Source organism: Semicossyphus pulcher, unplaced genomic scaffold (genome assembly GCF_022749685.1).
Source record: "Semicossyphus pulcher isolate SPU_LCO1_2020_fin unplaced genomic scaffold, fSemPul1.0.p SCAF_21, whole genome shotgun sequence".
Classification (NCBI taxonomy): Eukaryota; Metazoa; Chordata; class Actinopteri; order Labriformes; family Labridae; genus Semicossyphus; species Semicossyphus pulcher.
In genome coordinates, this window is record NW_027211695.1 from 10,754,269 (window position 1) to 10,768,233 (window position 13,965).

Here is a 13,965-nt window from a genome sequence, read left to right on the forward strand (position 1 = left end):
ATTTTCCTCCATGACGTCTTCCATCTTATAGAAACCGTATGAATCCTGCCCATTTCAGTTTGCGCAGTCTGTGAATAATACAGTGTCTGAAATGTACGTGAGGTGCCACTTTTAAGACTCTTGCTTCAGTCCTTTCTCCCCCAGCATTGCTCCAGCACTGTCTGTATACACATCAATGCAATCGTCCCAAAGTTTATTGTCAAGTTTAGTGAACATGTCCTCACCTGTGCACGTCCCCTCGAGCGGGGTGCAAAACAGCGTTAAGAATTCCCTCAAAACTGTACTTACATTAACTGACTTATTGCTACCGCAGCGGGTTTGATTAATGTTTCCTCGATTGTGTGCTTTTGTGCCTGTGCAATTAAATATGGCGCATCATTATGATGCCATTTGAGCTTTGGCTGGGATTATTGTTTGTTTCATAAGGGCTTTTTGGCCTTACAACTCTTGCTCCTTTCGGCGGAAAAAATCAACTGGTTTAGCAGCAAGTGAGGGATGCTTGGTTTTCCAGTGTCTGTTGCCTTTTAACAGGCTTTAGGCTTTCAAGTGCAAGTACCCCAGCGCATGCACCACATTGGGGGTGTTGAAGTTTGTTGACGATGACACACGCAGATACATATTGCATTCATCTTGATATTTTCGACACCTAGAAGAGCTGCTCCGACTGATGATGTTATTACCACGGTGGTCTCCACCTACGTTCACATGTCGCTGTGTTTCCTGTGCTGCTGTAAATTGACCTGCTGAAACGATGCTGTTTAATCTGTCGCAATTACCTCAGGGACACTTTTTTTGCGCTTGGTTTTATTTCAAATTTAACTACTATTTTTGAATATATCTTGACAATAATGGATAAAATATGCAATTTTTTAATCATTTTAAATTTGTATTTGTTTTTGGTATGCATATGCGACCTCCCCCGGTGTCTGCGACCCCCTGGGGGTCCCGCCTCCCACTGTTGGAACCACTGAGAAAAAAATCAACATGCTCTGTATCACAGACAATTCTCAAAGAAACTCAGAAAGAAAACCACGACGTAAATAAAAATAGTTGGTTTTTATTTTTTTTTCTTTATCAAACGTCACTGAACGGCGAAGCCATTTACAATAACATTAACTCAGTGAAAGGAGCATGCTGTTTTTAGAAGAAAAAAAAACATCATTCAGAAAAAACAAGCGTTTTATATATTCCCATTTTCCCCATTTCTAATATAGAATTGCCTACATTTCTAAGAAACAAAATCTTCCAATCTCTCTTCTGTCCCATTCACAGTTCACTCACGTTATGCGTCGGGCTGGTAGTTTGCAGACCTGCTCTCCTTCTGGGCTTCAACCAGCACCGCTTTATTTGACGCGATGCATGGCATTTTGATCTGATTAGCCTGTTTTTGATGTGATGTGATGTGATGTGATGTGATGTGATGTGATGCATTTGATTGATGTCTGGTCCAAGTCAGTTTTTATTTCTAGCTCGCAATATCCGTCGATGAATAATTTCCTCAGTAGCTAACGGATGGATGTATATCTGTAGCAAATTACTTTGCCTCATTAAAAACATAGGCTACTTAAGTAAAAGTTAAATCACTGACTTTAAAGAATACTCTAAAAAGTACAAGTACACGACAAAGCAACTCAATTACAGTAATGTGAGTACTTGTAATTCGTTACTTTCACCTCTGTGTATATGGTAGAGATGGCAGCTTATTAGTCAAAAGATACGTAACTCGGTGAGATGAGATCATAATTACCATACTAAGACGGCCAAAATGTCTGGTCTGCTCCAAATTCTGCGTACTCCTCACCGCCTAACTTGCATTGCTCCGGACCTTTGAATCCTCTCAACTGAGCTGAAACAAAACGTCATAGGCGCGCGGGAAAATGTTCGTATATATGTCCGGAAAATATCAGTATCAAGTTACTGATGAATTGTCCCCATCCATAATTCTGATAACAATATAATTGGATGAAGCGATGCCTCGTCAACCTGCGTTAGGACCCGTGCTTATGACACAGCTGCCAATCTGTTTTTTACTGTTCACAGAGACTGCACTGCATGCTCTCTCTCTCGCTCTCTATCTCTCTCTCAATTTCAATTTCATTGTGTGTGTGTGTGTGTGTGTGTGTGTGTGTGTGTGTGTAAAATTAGATAGTGTGTTAAAAAAAAAATCAACCAAGAGTTGATAACAGTAGAAAATGTTGAACATATCTTGCTGCAGTTTGGCTGCTGTATTTGATTTCTCCGAGATATGTTTCTATTTGCTGCAGTGTAGCAGCAAGTGTGTCTCTGTCTCCAACTGTCTGTGTGGACAGAGTTGCACAGTCTGTCCTCTCTGGAGCCTGGTGCCTCTGTGTCTACCTGTCTCGATGGCCAGGCTGTGTTCGCTGAGTCTGTACCTGGTTAAAGTCTCATCACCACTGTGTACTGTCTGTTTAGAGCCGAATAACACAGCAATTTGCTCTGAGTGTTTGTGCTACATGTCCAATAGTTGTTGTCATGTTGTTTTTCTTCATCTATCATCTGGTTGGTCTGGATTGTGTGAGGGCTGTCCTAAGGCCTGTTAGAGGAGCTGAGCCTCAGGATTAGCTGGCTGACCGTGTTCTCCATGTTCTCCATGTTCTCCTCTTGGCATTGCAGTGCTTTGTGATGGTACGAGTTGGGGTCACTTGTTTTGAGGTGTTTATAAAATTTGAAAGCTCTTTTTTATTATGATGAAAAATGGAAATCAGTCTATGTCAAGTGGAGCCCAATAAAAACTGACTGGTTTCCCTGACCCCTTGGTCGTTTCAGGAATATCATTATTCTTCTTTTGTCTAAATTAACTGTCAGGTCTGACAGAAGGTTTGCAGGTGATCCAGTTGCTGTTGAAATGCCCCCTTAGATGGAGCCAGCAATATCAGATCATCTGTAAACAGTAGGCATTTGATGTGTGTCAGACAGGGTGAGACCAGGGATATCAGACTATTCCAATGATTGAGCCAATTCATCAGTATAAATGTTTAAGAGGGTGGGGCTGAGACTGCAGCCCTGTTTCACCCCTCTACTTTGGTAAAGAACTCTGTTTTCCATCTTGGCAATTTTTACAGCATGCTTTAATGATGTCATGAACTCCTACACCATTTCAATTAATTTTAAGAACAGAACATAATGCCAAATCGAATCAAATGCTTTTTTTGAAGCCTACAAAACAGGAGAAGATTTTGTTCTTGTTTTTGTGGCCGTGTTTTTTAATGAGGGTGTTGAGGATATAGATGTATGTATGTATGTATGATGCTGTATGTTCATAGTGTTCCCCAGTACTGGAGGCTGAGCTCAGGGTTGTCGGGTTGTCTGTGTTTTTGATTTGATAAACTTTTGAGTTTTTTACTCAGACGTCTGCAGTCTGTGTCCAACCAATCCTCATTGGTTCATGTTTTTGATGTGTGGTGCTGAGGCTTTTTCAGACTCCACATTGTCAAATATGTTGGAAATGACTTGCCTATTTCAGGCTGTCTTTACTGAAGGGAAAATGAGGTAGAAAGAAAATCTGCCGTCTGAAGTGGTGAAAATATGAGTGAAAAATGCTGAAGTTGTAAAAATATATCAAAATACACAAAAATATACAAGGTTTTCTTAAGGTTAAGGTTAAATGAATTACAGCTCCTCAATGTGCAAGCTAAAAAGGGCTGTCAGTTTTCCCCAAAACACCCTAAGAAATTTGAAATGACAATCAATACAATCATCCTTAATGGTATGTTTTTAATCAATCAAATTAAATTCAGATCAAAGTTTATTTGTATGGCGCCAAATCATAACCAAAGTTCTCTCAAGACACTTTACAAAAAGAGCAGGTCTACTCTTTGTTATGCTATTTAGAGAGAGACCCAACATGAATCACAATCAGTAGCACTTAGCAACATTCGGCACATTGGCAAGGAAAAACTTCCTTTTAACAGGCAGAAACCTTGAGCAGAACCAGACTCAGGGTAGGGGGGCCTGATAATTGAAGGCTCCCATGCTACTCTTGGAGACTTAAGGTAACACAAGAAGGCTTGCATCCTGGGAGTGCAATATTCTGGAGGGGTAATATGGCACTATGAGCTCTTAAACATAATACTTTTTTGAATAAGTAATCATGATAACTGTGTAGTGTGACACACACTGAATGATGACAATGTGGTTCCAAATAATAGTATACAGCTACTGCAACTGCAAACATAACAAAAAGACAGTCTCGTATTAAAATCAGCTTGCTTTTGGGGTTTTTTTAACACTCTATTTGTAACAGATTTTGCATTGCAGAACAAAACATTAATATGCCTCAATAAGAGCATACGTATGGACAAACTACAACCCAACATCCCAATCAACGACAAACAGCTTTTTTAAAGACAAAAAACTAAACATTTCAAAACTCCCACAGACAACAGCATACAAACAAGGAAAAATAACAATATTAATAACAATAAAAGAGATGAAAATTAATAAATAAATAAATAAATTTTAAAAAGAAAGTAAGTTCAATTAAAAAATGAGGTGCATTCTGTTCTTAACCATTAATAGGAGAGACCACCTGAGGGGATGAAAGTTCATAGTTCCAGGCCAGATAAATTATTCACAAAGTTCATAGACGGGTCCCAGGTTTTGTGGAATCTGCTGATAGATCCATTAAGGGTGCATCAGATTTTTTCCAGCTTGATGTTCTGCATCAAATTTTTTATCCATTGGTTGTGTGATGGAGGGATTACATCCTTCCATTTGAATAGAATTGAACGTCTAGCTACTAGAGAGGAAAAAGCAATAACTTTATGAAAGTAAGGAGGGAAATTTGTACCAGCTGAAACAAGGGATACCCCGAAGATACCAATTGTAGGAGAGGGCACAACCATGCAGCCGTAAGACTTTGAGAGTGTGTCAGAAATCGCTTAGGTATCGCTTGAACCAAATATAAAACCTTTGGAACAATATTCATCTTTACAGAACTTGTTCTCCAATAAGAGATGAGGGTAAAATAGACCAGTGTTTAATATCCTTTTTACACTGTTCTAAAAGAGGACAAAAATTTGCTTTAAATAGTCTGAGCATCCAACACTTTGTGAGGAAGAATGTTTTCAAGGCGAAGAGCCAAAACTTTTGAAAACACTTTACCATCGCACTTTATCGGTGTAAATATTAACAAAATTAAATTAAGTTGTAGTAGCTTTCTCACAAATGTAACATAGCAAACATTTGGATCAGAGATAGCGTTTGATGCAATAAAAGAAGAAGAAAAATAGAAATAAATTGTGAGTGAAACACCTGCCCAACTCAGTCTTTGTGAATCCTGAAGTGGTCTTTCTTCTGAAAGTGGGTTTCCTGTAAGAATGCTATGCCCACCCCGAGATGTTTTAAGGGTGAGAGAACCCTCTCTCTTTTGACTGCATGTTTAAGCCCTTTTCCATTCCAACTTATTACCCAATGTTTACTTAGTCTATGAATATGTAGTGAATAAAGAAAATAAGACGACTTATAATTCTATGTCCTTTCATGTCAGTCTGCTCAGTTATTCATATTTCGTATATAAAGAAAAAGTAAAACTAAACCTGTGATCACCTGCTCCATTTTGACTGAAATGTAACATATAAAATAAATTATTAAAACTGTGATTACCCATCTGCAGTCTGCTCAGTCTTTACTGAAATGCTATAAAAAATGAACAAATAATAAAATACAATTAAGACTGTAATCACACATCAGCAAATGTAGTACATATGCTGTAGGATTCTGTGTCTAATATGTTACTCTCACGGGGATAGTTACCTGCAAATTGTAAGAAATACTGAACAAATACAAGACTGAAAAAAAAACTTGCAGCATCTGTATCTATATATCGCAGAAAAAGAATAAATTGCAATGTAAATTTTTCTTTTTGTGCAGCCCTAAAATTGAGTTTGTCAATATACCGTTTTATTTCTGGTAGTCATAATCCTATGACATATTGAAATATTGCAACACACACACACAAACACGACTCATGTGATTCACAAAAGTCCTAGCCTACACGTACGTGCGTTTGAATGGCTGAGTTTGAACTACGTACTTTTAGCACAACTCCCTCCGGGATTGTAATGACATGAGTGCACTGATTAATGTATACTTTACCATCGCAGTTTATCGGTGTAAATATGAACTAAAATTAAATTAAGTTAAGTTAACCAAATATAAAAAATTTGGAACAATATTCATCTTTACGAATTTGTCCTCCCAATAAAAGATAAAAAAAGAGGGTAAAAAAGACTAGCGTTTAATATCTTTTTTACACTGTTCTAAAAGAGGAATAAAGTTTGCTTTAAATAAACTGTAGTAAGATTTGGTTATTTTTACCCCCAGATATGAGAAAAAGTCAGCTGTGAGTTTAAATGGCAGATTGGGAAATTCTTCAGCTTTCTTGTTAATGGGGAAGTACTCATTTTTATTAAAATTAAGTTTGTATCCTGATATTTTTCCAAATTCTTCCAGGACTCTGAGGACTTCAGGTACGGTTGAGACAGGGTTGGTGACATATAATAACAAGTCGTCTGCGTAGAGTGAGACAGTATGTGTTAGGCCACCACGTGTAATACCCTGTATAGCATTGCACCTGAGAGCTTTGGAGAGTGGTTCTGTTGCTAAGACAAAAAGTAGTGGGCTCAATGGATCTCCTTGTTTAGTCCCCCTGAAGAGAGGGAAGTAATCAGAGGAGACAGAGTAAGTGTAAACTGAGGCAGTCGGTGTAGATAAGTTTGATGTGTTTAATACAATTATGGCCAAATCCAAACCGACTGAGTGTGGAAAGAAGATATTCCCACTCATTACTCATCACTATTCCCTATCGAACGCCTTCTCGCTGTTGAGCGAAATTACCGCTTTTGGGGATAGAGTGTGGGATTTCGTGTAGATTATGTTAAACAATCATTTCAGATTGACATAGGACTGTCTGCCTTGAACAAACCCAGTCTGGTGGTCCAACACTATGTGAGGAAGAATGTTTTCAAGGCAAAGAGCCAAAACTTTTGAAAACACTTTACCATCGCAGTTTGCTAAACTAATTGCTGTATGATGAACAGTCGAGTGGGTCCTTATTTTTCTTTAATAACAATGCATGGCCAGAGATCAAAATCGGATTACATTAACAAATTCGTATTGTTCTCAGTAAATAGGGATCGAGCAAAAAAAAGTCTATTCTTGAAAATGATCTGTGTACATGAGAGAAATAAGAGTACTCCCTTTTGTTAGGATTCTTAAATCTCCATGGATCTACAAGTTTATGTGTGTTCATAAATGCATGGATTGTTTACTGATTTAGATGACTTTGATGTCGAATGAGAGGAACGATCACCAGATTGTAATCCCCTGAAAGAATCAAGTGATGACTATCCAGACTGGGGATGGAGCTTAGCATTTATTTTTTTTTAAACTGATCATCGTCAAAGTTAGGGGCATAAATATTAACTACAATTAAATTCAGTTGTAGTAGCTTCCTCACAACCGTACACCTGCCCTACCCAGTCTTTGTGAATCCCAAAGTGGTCTTTAATCTGAAGGTTTGTTTCCTACAAGAATGCTATGCCTACCCCAAGATGTCTTAAGTGTGAGAGAACCCTCTCTCTTTTGACTGCATGTTTAAGCCCTTTTACATTCCAACTTATTATTTTCACATCACTCCTACCTGGGACTGGATATGAATTACTGTGCGCCACTGAAACTATCGAGTTCAGATATGTAAATCCCATTCCCATTTAAGCAATACAAAACATAGATGAATGCACAAATCAGATATAAAACATACAAAATACAAATACATCTACACTTAACAAGTAGTGAACAAAACATATGTATATATATATATATATATATATATATATATATGCCTTAAGACAGAACCCGCATATGCCTAACCCGATGGGTCTTATGCTTTCCGGCTTGACTCCCTGCTTAACTGGGAGTACCAAAGCTGCTACTGACACCTACTGGGGAAAATAATTATTGCAAGCAGCTAGCACAATGCTGTAATAAGAGTCCGATTCAGCAGTCCTACGCATTTTCAGTGTGTTGGTACATGGGTCTGCAGCCAACATATGCTGTAGGATTCTCTGTCTAATATGTTACTCTCACGGGGATAGTTAACGGCAAATTGTAAGAAATACTGAACAAAGACAAGACAGAAAAAATACTTGAAGCATCTGTATCTATATATCGCAGAAAAAGAATAAATTGCAATGTAATTTTTTCTTTCAATATTGTGCAGCCCTAATATTGAGTTTGTCAATATACCGTTTTATCTCTGGTAGTCATAATCCTTTGACATATTGAAATATTGCTACACAGACACAGACACGACTCATGTGATTCACAAAAGTCCTGGCCTACACGTACGTGCGTTTGAATTGTGCGGTATTGACAGCTACAAAGTTGATGGAAATTGAGTAATACCACTTTCAATGTATTTTAAGTAAGGTAGCTCATTTTGACAGTGAGGGTAGCTCATATTGACAGCCAGGGTAGCTCATTTTCACAGGTAGAAAATGAATGAAAATGGAGGAAAAAATGACTAATACCACTTGTACCTCTTTGGTAAAGATGAAGTACTGTGCCAAATAAAACCACGCCAACTTTCATTATTATTAAGTTTAAATGTTATTTGGAAGTGCTTAATAGTGGATTCATGTTTAATAGCGTGTACTATTCTATACTTGTCAAAAAACGCTTAAAGCAACGAGAGAAGCTCAAAACGTGCTTTGCTGTTTCAATAAGTGCATTTAAGACATCTAACAAAGTTTTCTCTTCTAAATCATCTCTTTAAGTAATTCTGAATAAACTAAACATTTTTATGGCATGGGTGAGTACATATTACATTACCCTACAACAAGTGGTAAAAATGCACTTCTCTCGTCTAGAGGAGTTGAAAAACAGCATATGTCCCTCTTTGGTAAAGATGCAGTAATGTGCCAAATGAAATCACGCCAACTTTCATAATAAGGAAGTTTAAATGTTATTTGGTTGTGTTTAATAGTGGATTCATGTCAAATAGCGTGTACTATTCTATACTTGCCAAACGAAGCTTTAAGCAGCGAGAGAAGCTCAAAACGTGCTTTGCTGTTTCAATAAGTGCATTTAAGACATCTAACAAAGTTTTCTCTTCTAAATCATCTCTTTTAGTAATTCTGAATAAACTAAACATTTTTATGGCATGGGTGAGTACATATTACATTACCCTACAACAAGTGGTAAAAATGCACTTCTCTCGTCTAGAGGAGTTGAAAAACAGCATATGTCCCTCTTTGGTAAAGATGCAGTACTGTGGCAAATGAAATCACGCCAACTTTCATAATAATGAAGTTTAAATGTTATTTGGAAGTGCTTAATAGTGGATTCATGTCAAATAGCGTGTACTATTCTATACTTGTCAAAAAACGCTTAAATCAGCGAGAGAAGCTCAAAACGTGCTTTGCTGTTTCAATAAGTGCCATGAAGACATATAAGACCGTTTTCTCCACTAAATTATCTCCTTTAGTAATTCTGAATAAGCTAAACATTTTTATAGCATGGATGAGGACATAGCACATTACCCTACAACAAGTGGTAAAAATGCACTTATCTCGTCTACAGGGGTTGAAAAACAGCATATGTCCCTCTTTGGTAAAGATGCAGTGATGTGCCAAATGAAATCACGCCAACTTTCATAATAATGAAGTTTAAATGTTATTTGGAAGTGCTTAATAGTGGATTCATGTTTAATAGCGTGTACTATTCTATACTTGTCAAAAAACGCTTAAAGCAGCGAGAGAAGCTCAAAACGTGCTTTGCTGTTTCAATAAGTTCATTTAAGACATCTAACAAAGTTTTCTCTTCTAAATCATCTCTTTTAGTAATTCTGAATAAACTAAACATTTTTATGGCATGGGTGAGTACATATTACATTACCCTACAACAAGTGGTAAAAATGCACTTCTCTCGACTAGAGGAGTTGAAAAACAGCATATGTCCCTCTTTGGTAAAGATGCAGTAATGTGCCAAATGAAATCACGCCAACTTTCATAATAATGAAGTTTAAATGTTATTTGGAAGTGATTAATAGTGGATTCATGTCAAATAGCGTGTACTATTCTATACTTGCCAAACGAAGCTTTAAGCAGCGAGAGAAGCTCAAAACGTGCTTTGCTGTTTCAATAAGTGCCATGAAGACATACAAGACCGTTTTCTCCACTAAATTATCTCCTTTAGTAATTCTGAATAAGCTAAACATTTTTATAGCATGGATGAGGACATAGCACATTACCCTACAACAAGTGGTAAAAATGCACTTTTCTCGTCTAGAGGAGTTGAAAAACAGCATATGTCCGTCTTTGGTAAAGATGCAGTAATGTGCCAAATGAAATCACGCCAACTTTCATAATAATGAAGTTTAAATGTTATTTGGAAGTGCTTAATAGTGGATTCATGTTTAATAGCGTGTACTATTCTATACTTGTCAAAAAACGCTTAAAGCAGCGAGAGAAGCTCAAAACGTGCTTTGCTGTTTCAATAAGTGCATTTAAGACATCTAACAAAGTTTTCTTTTCTAAATCATCTCTTTTAGTAATTCTGAATAAACTAAAAATTTTTATAGCATGGGTGAGTACATATTACATTACCCTACAACAAGTGGTAAAAATGCACTTATCTCGTCTACAGGAGTTGAAAAACAGCATATGTCCCTCTTTGGTAAAGATGCAGTACTGTGGCAAATGAAATCACGCCAACTTTCATAATAATGAAGTTTAAATGTTATTTGGAAGTGCTTAATAGTGGATTCATGTCAAATAGCGTGTACTATTCTATACTTGCCAAACGAAGCTTTAAGCAGCGAGAGAAGCTCAAAACGTGCTTTGCTGTTTCAATAAGTGCCTTTAAGAGAAATAAGACAGTTTTCTCTTCTAAATCATCTCCTTTAGTAATTCTGAATAAACTAAACATTTTTATGGCATGGGTGAGTACATAGCACATTACCCTACAACAAGTGGTAAAAATGCACTTCTGTCGTCTAGTGGAGTTGAAAAACAGCAGATGTCCCTCTTTGGTAAAGATGCAGTACTGTGCCAAATAAAACCACGCCAACTTTCATGATAATGAAGTTTACATGTTATTTGGATGTGCTTAATAGTAGATTCGTTATTCATTTTTTCCTCAATCTAGTGAATCGTGAGATAAATCATGCCCTTTATTCTACTGTTTATTCCATCTAGCTTCGTAAGGTCACCATACTTAGCAGACATTGAGGGTTGTCGATGATCTTTCAAATCTGCACGGAACAATACACTGTCTACACTACATATAGAACCTTAATATACTTTTTGGTTATTTGACGCCACCTTTGGCTGTTCTAGCCCAATCTCGAAAGGATATATAGACTGAAATTGAAAGTACATCTTTCCGGCTTCAGGTATGGCTTCCTCGTGGTCCTTGCGGGCTGGGGAGCATTTCTCGTCATCATCCCAGTTCCGATTTTCAAAAAAAATCCCACTGTCTCTGTTCTAATTGTAGCAGCCAATCATTCATTCAGTGTGATCAAACTGACTAAAGTTAAAGTCAGTCGCTCAATCTTCCCCCACTGTGTCTTAATCACCCCCAGTGTGTCATGCTACTGTAACATAAAGGTTACTCCCTGTCGTCAAACTCCACAATCAATCTTCACTGAGTAGTATCCTGTTCCTGTATCTCCAACACATTTGAGTAATGCATTTCTTTTTGGCTGTTTGCAACAACTCTGGGGAGATGAAAGAATGGCCCAAAGTTAGCTGGTCTGCATGGCAGATTTGGAAATTATAATTACAGTTATTTGATCATTATTCAAATGGCAATCAGATATGAATAATAATGCAGTTAACTCATTGTCTAATAACAAAACAGAGAAAGGTTGGTATTTCAGATTGAAAATGAACTATTGGCATTCAAGACTATATACAGGAGAAGTGCACAGAGGAATGAAAATGTATTCCATCTGACTTGTGAATGTAGTTGAGATATGCTAAAATGCTTTAATTATATTACATTTTTTTGTTTTTTGTTTCAGGCCCTTCCTTTTCTCACTGTTGGGGAGAGTGCACCTCAATAGCAGTACCAGGCTATATAACGACTGAGGATGCTGGAACCAGGAGAACAGAAGCTGGCTTCAAATGTAAGCTGTGATGTATATTTCAGTGTTTCAGCAATTTATCTTTGCATTTTCTACTTTTTTCATCCCGGCTGATGACTTAGAGGTCACAAGCATCACGATGACTTGTGGTCATTCCCAAATACAGAAAATAAATTCAATGTACGAGGCCACCTTAAAAGTACCTGAAACGATATGGTGAATTTATTGAGATGCCCCTGTATTTGTTGGGGAATCCCATAGGGAGATAATTTATTCTAAAAGGAAACTGGACTTGAAAATTGAACCAGGTATTGGACCTTGTGGATTAATCTTGTATACAATGACCTGGATGACTGACAACCTTTGCACATACTTTAAAGGGCAAGTAGGAATAATTATGTTGTCTTGTTAAGTTTTAGTAGTCATAGTAGACTTGGATTTATGCATGTGTTCATCAAATTGTTTTATTTCAAATGTTAGCTGAAGTTGATGTATCTTTTACAGGTATGTGATACTATCCTGGTGCATGCCAGCACCTTGTTAGTGCAACACTCTGTTGCATGGAGAATTCTTTCAACTACACTGTATAAAGGTTGCCTGATGCAGCAGTGGCGCATGCTCCATGTTGAAAAAGGCAGAGCTCAGAACAGAATTGTACCATACCATTGTACCAAGAACAATTAATTCTGCAGCAGCAAAGCATTGCCTCTGCAGTGTTTTATGGACTCTAACCAACAGAGCACTTTCTCAGTCTTCACAAAACAACAGAATCTGAGAGGTGCCGCTTTACTTTGAAAAACATCAAGACTTTCCTAAAAACACCATGACTGAATTGAATTGTCTGAAATGCTCTGGCCAAACATTCCTGACACCAGTCAGGGGATTGAAAGGTTTTTGGCTCTCAGAAGCATGAAAATATTGTCTTATTTTCTTAAAGCAGCAATAAGCAACTTTTATATAACAACAGTGAAATCTGTAAACTTTTTTTTTAAAAACTATCCACTTTGTGTATTCTATAGCCAACAGATTTGGTTGCTTTTTATAGTTATTTTGTTGATAAAGAAACAGATTGTGCCTCTGTGTAAGATGAGAACTTTCTTACAGTTTAGGTTTGCTATATTTCACTATTTGGCACTTCAGAATAACGGTGCGAGAGACTGGTGACCCCCACTGTCCCTGGAGGTGGTTAAAGCATAACGTTGCGCACAGCCGTGCACACGCTCCAGTAGGCCTGTCCAAACCCATGCACTAGAACAACACGAAGAACACAACAGCCTTAACAACCATAATATCATTTCATAGTAATTTAAGAAAGGCTAGATGTAGAATACAAGTAATGTCCATGTAGCACTGAATACAATATTTAATAAGATTATGTCTGTGTGCGTGAAGAGCAGCAGACACCTACATTGTTGCTTTCAAGTGCAAAATTACATTTTAGAATTTTTTTTACACATTACTTCAACATTAGACTCACCTAATGAGATGGGTGGGCACAATGCATGGAGCAGAGCAAGCCCATTGTGGGTTTAATTTTGGAGACGGCCACTCGGAGATCATCATCCATGTTTCGTGCCAAACTGTTTTATTTTTTTTATGTAAGTCAGTGCTCAGAAAGTCTTTCCACATAAGAAGTTAGAGCCAAAGGGCATCAGGACATCCATAGCGACCTTGGATAGCTGCGTGTATTCCCTTTCGACGGAAATCCAGAACTCAACGTCTCAGCAGCGTCTTGGCATTAAACGCTGTCTGTAACGTTCGGCCACTTGACAGTTCAACTGATGCGTCCTCCAGGTCTGATGTCAGATGAATTTCCCACGTAACAGTGAATGGTGATCTTATTCAGTCGTATTGTT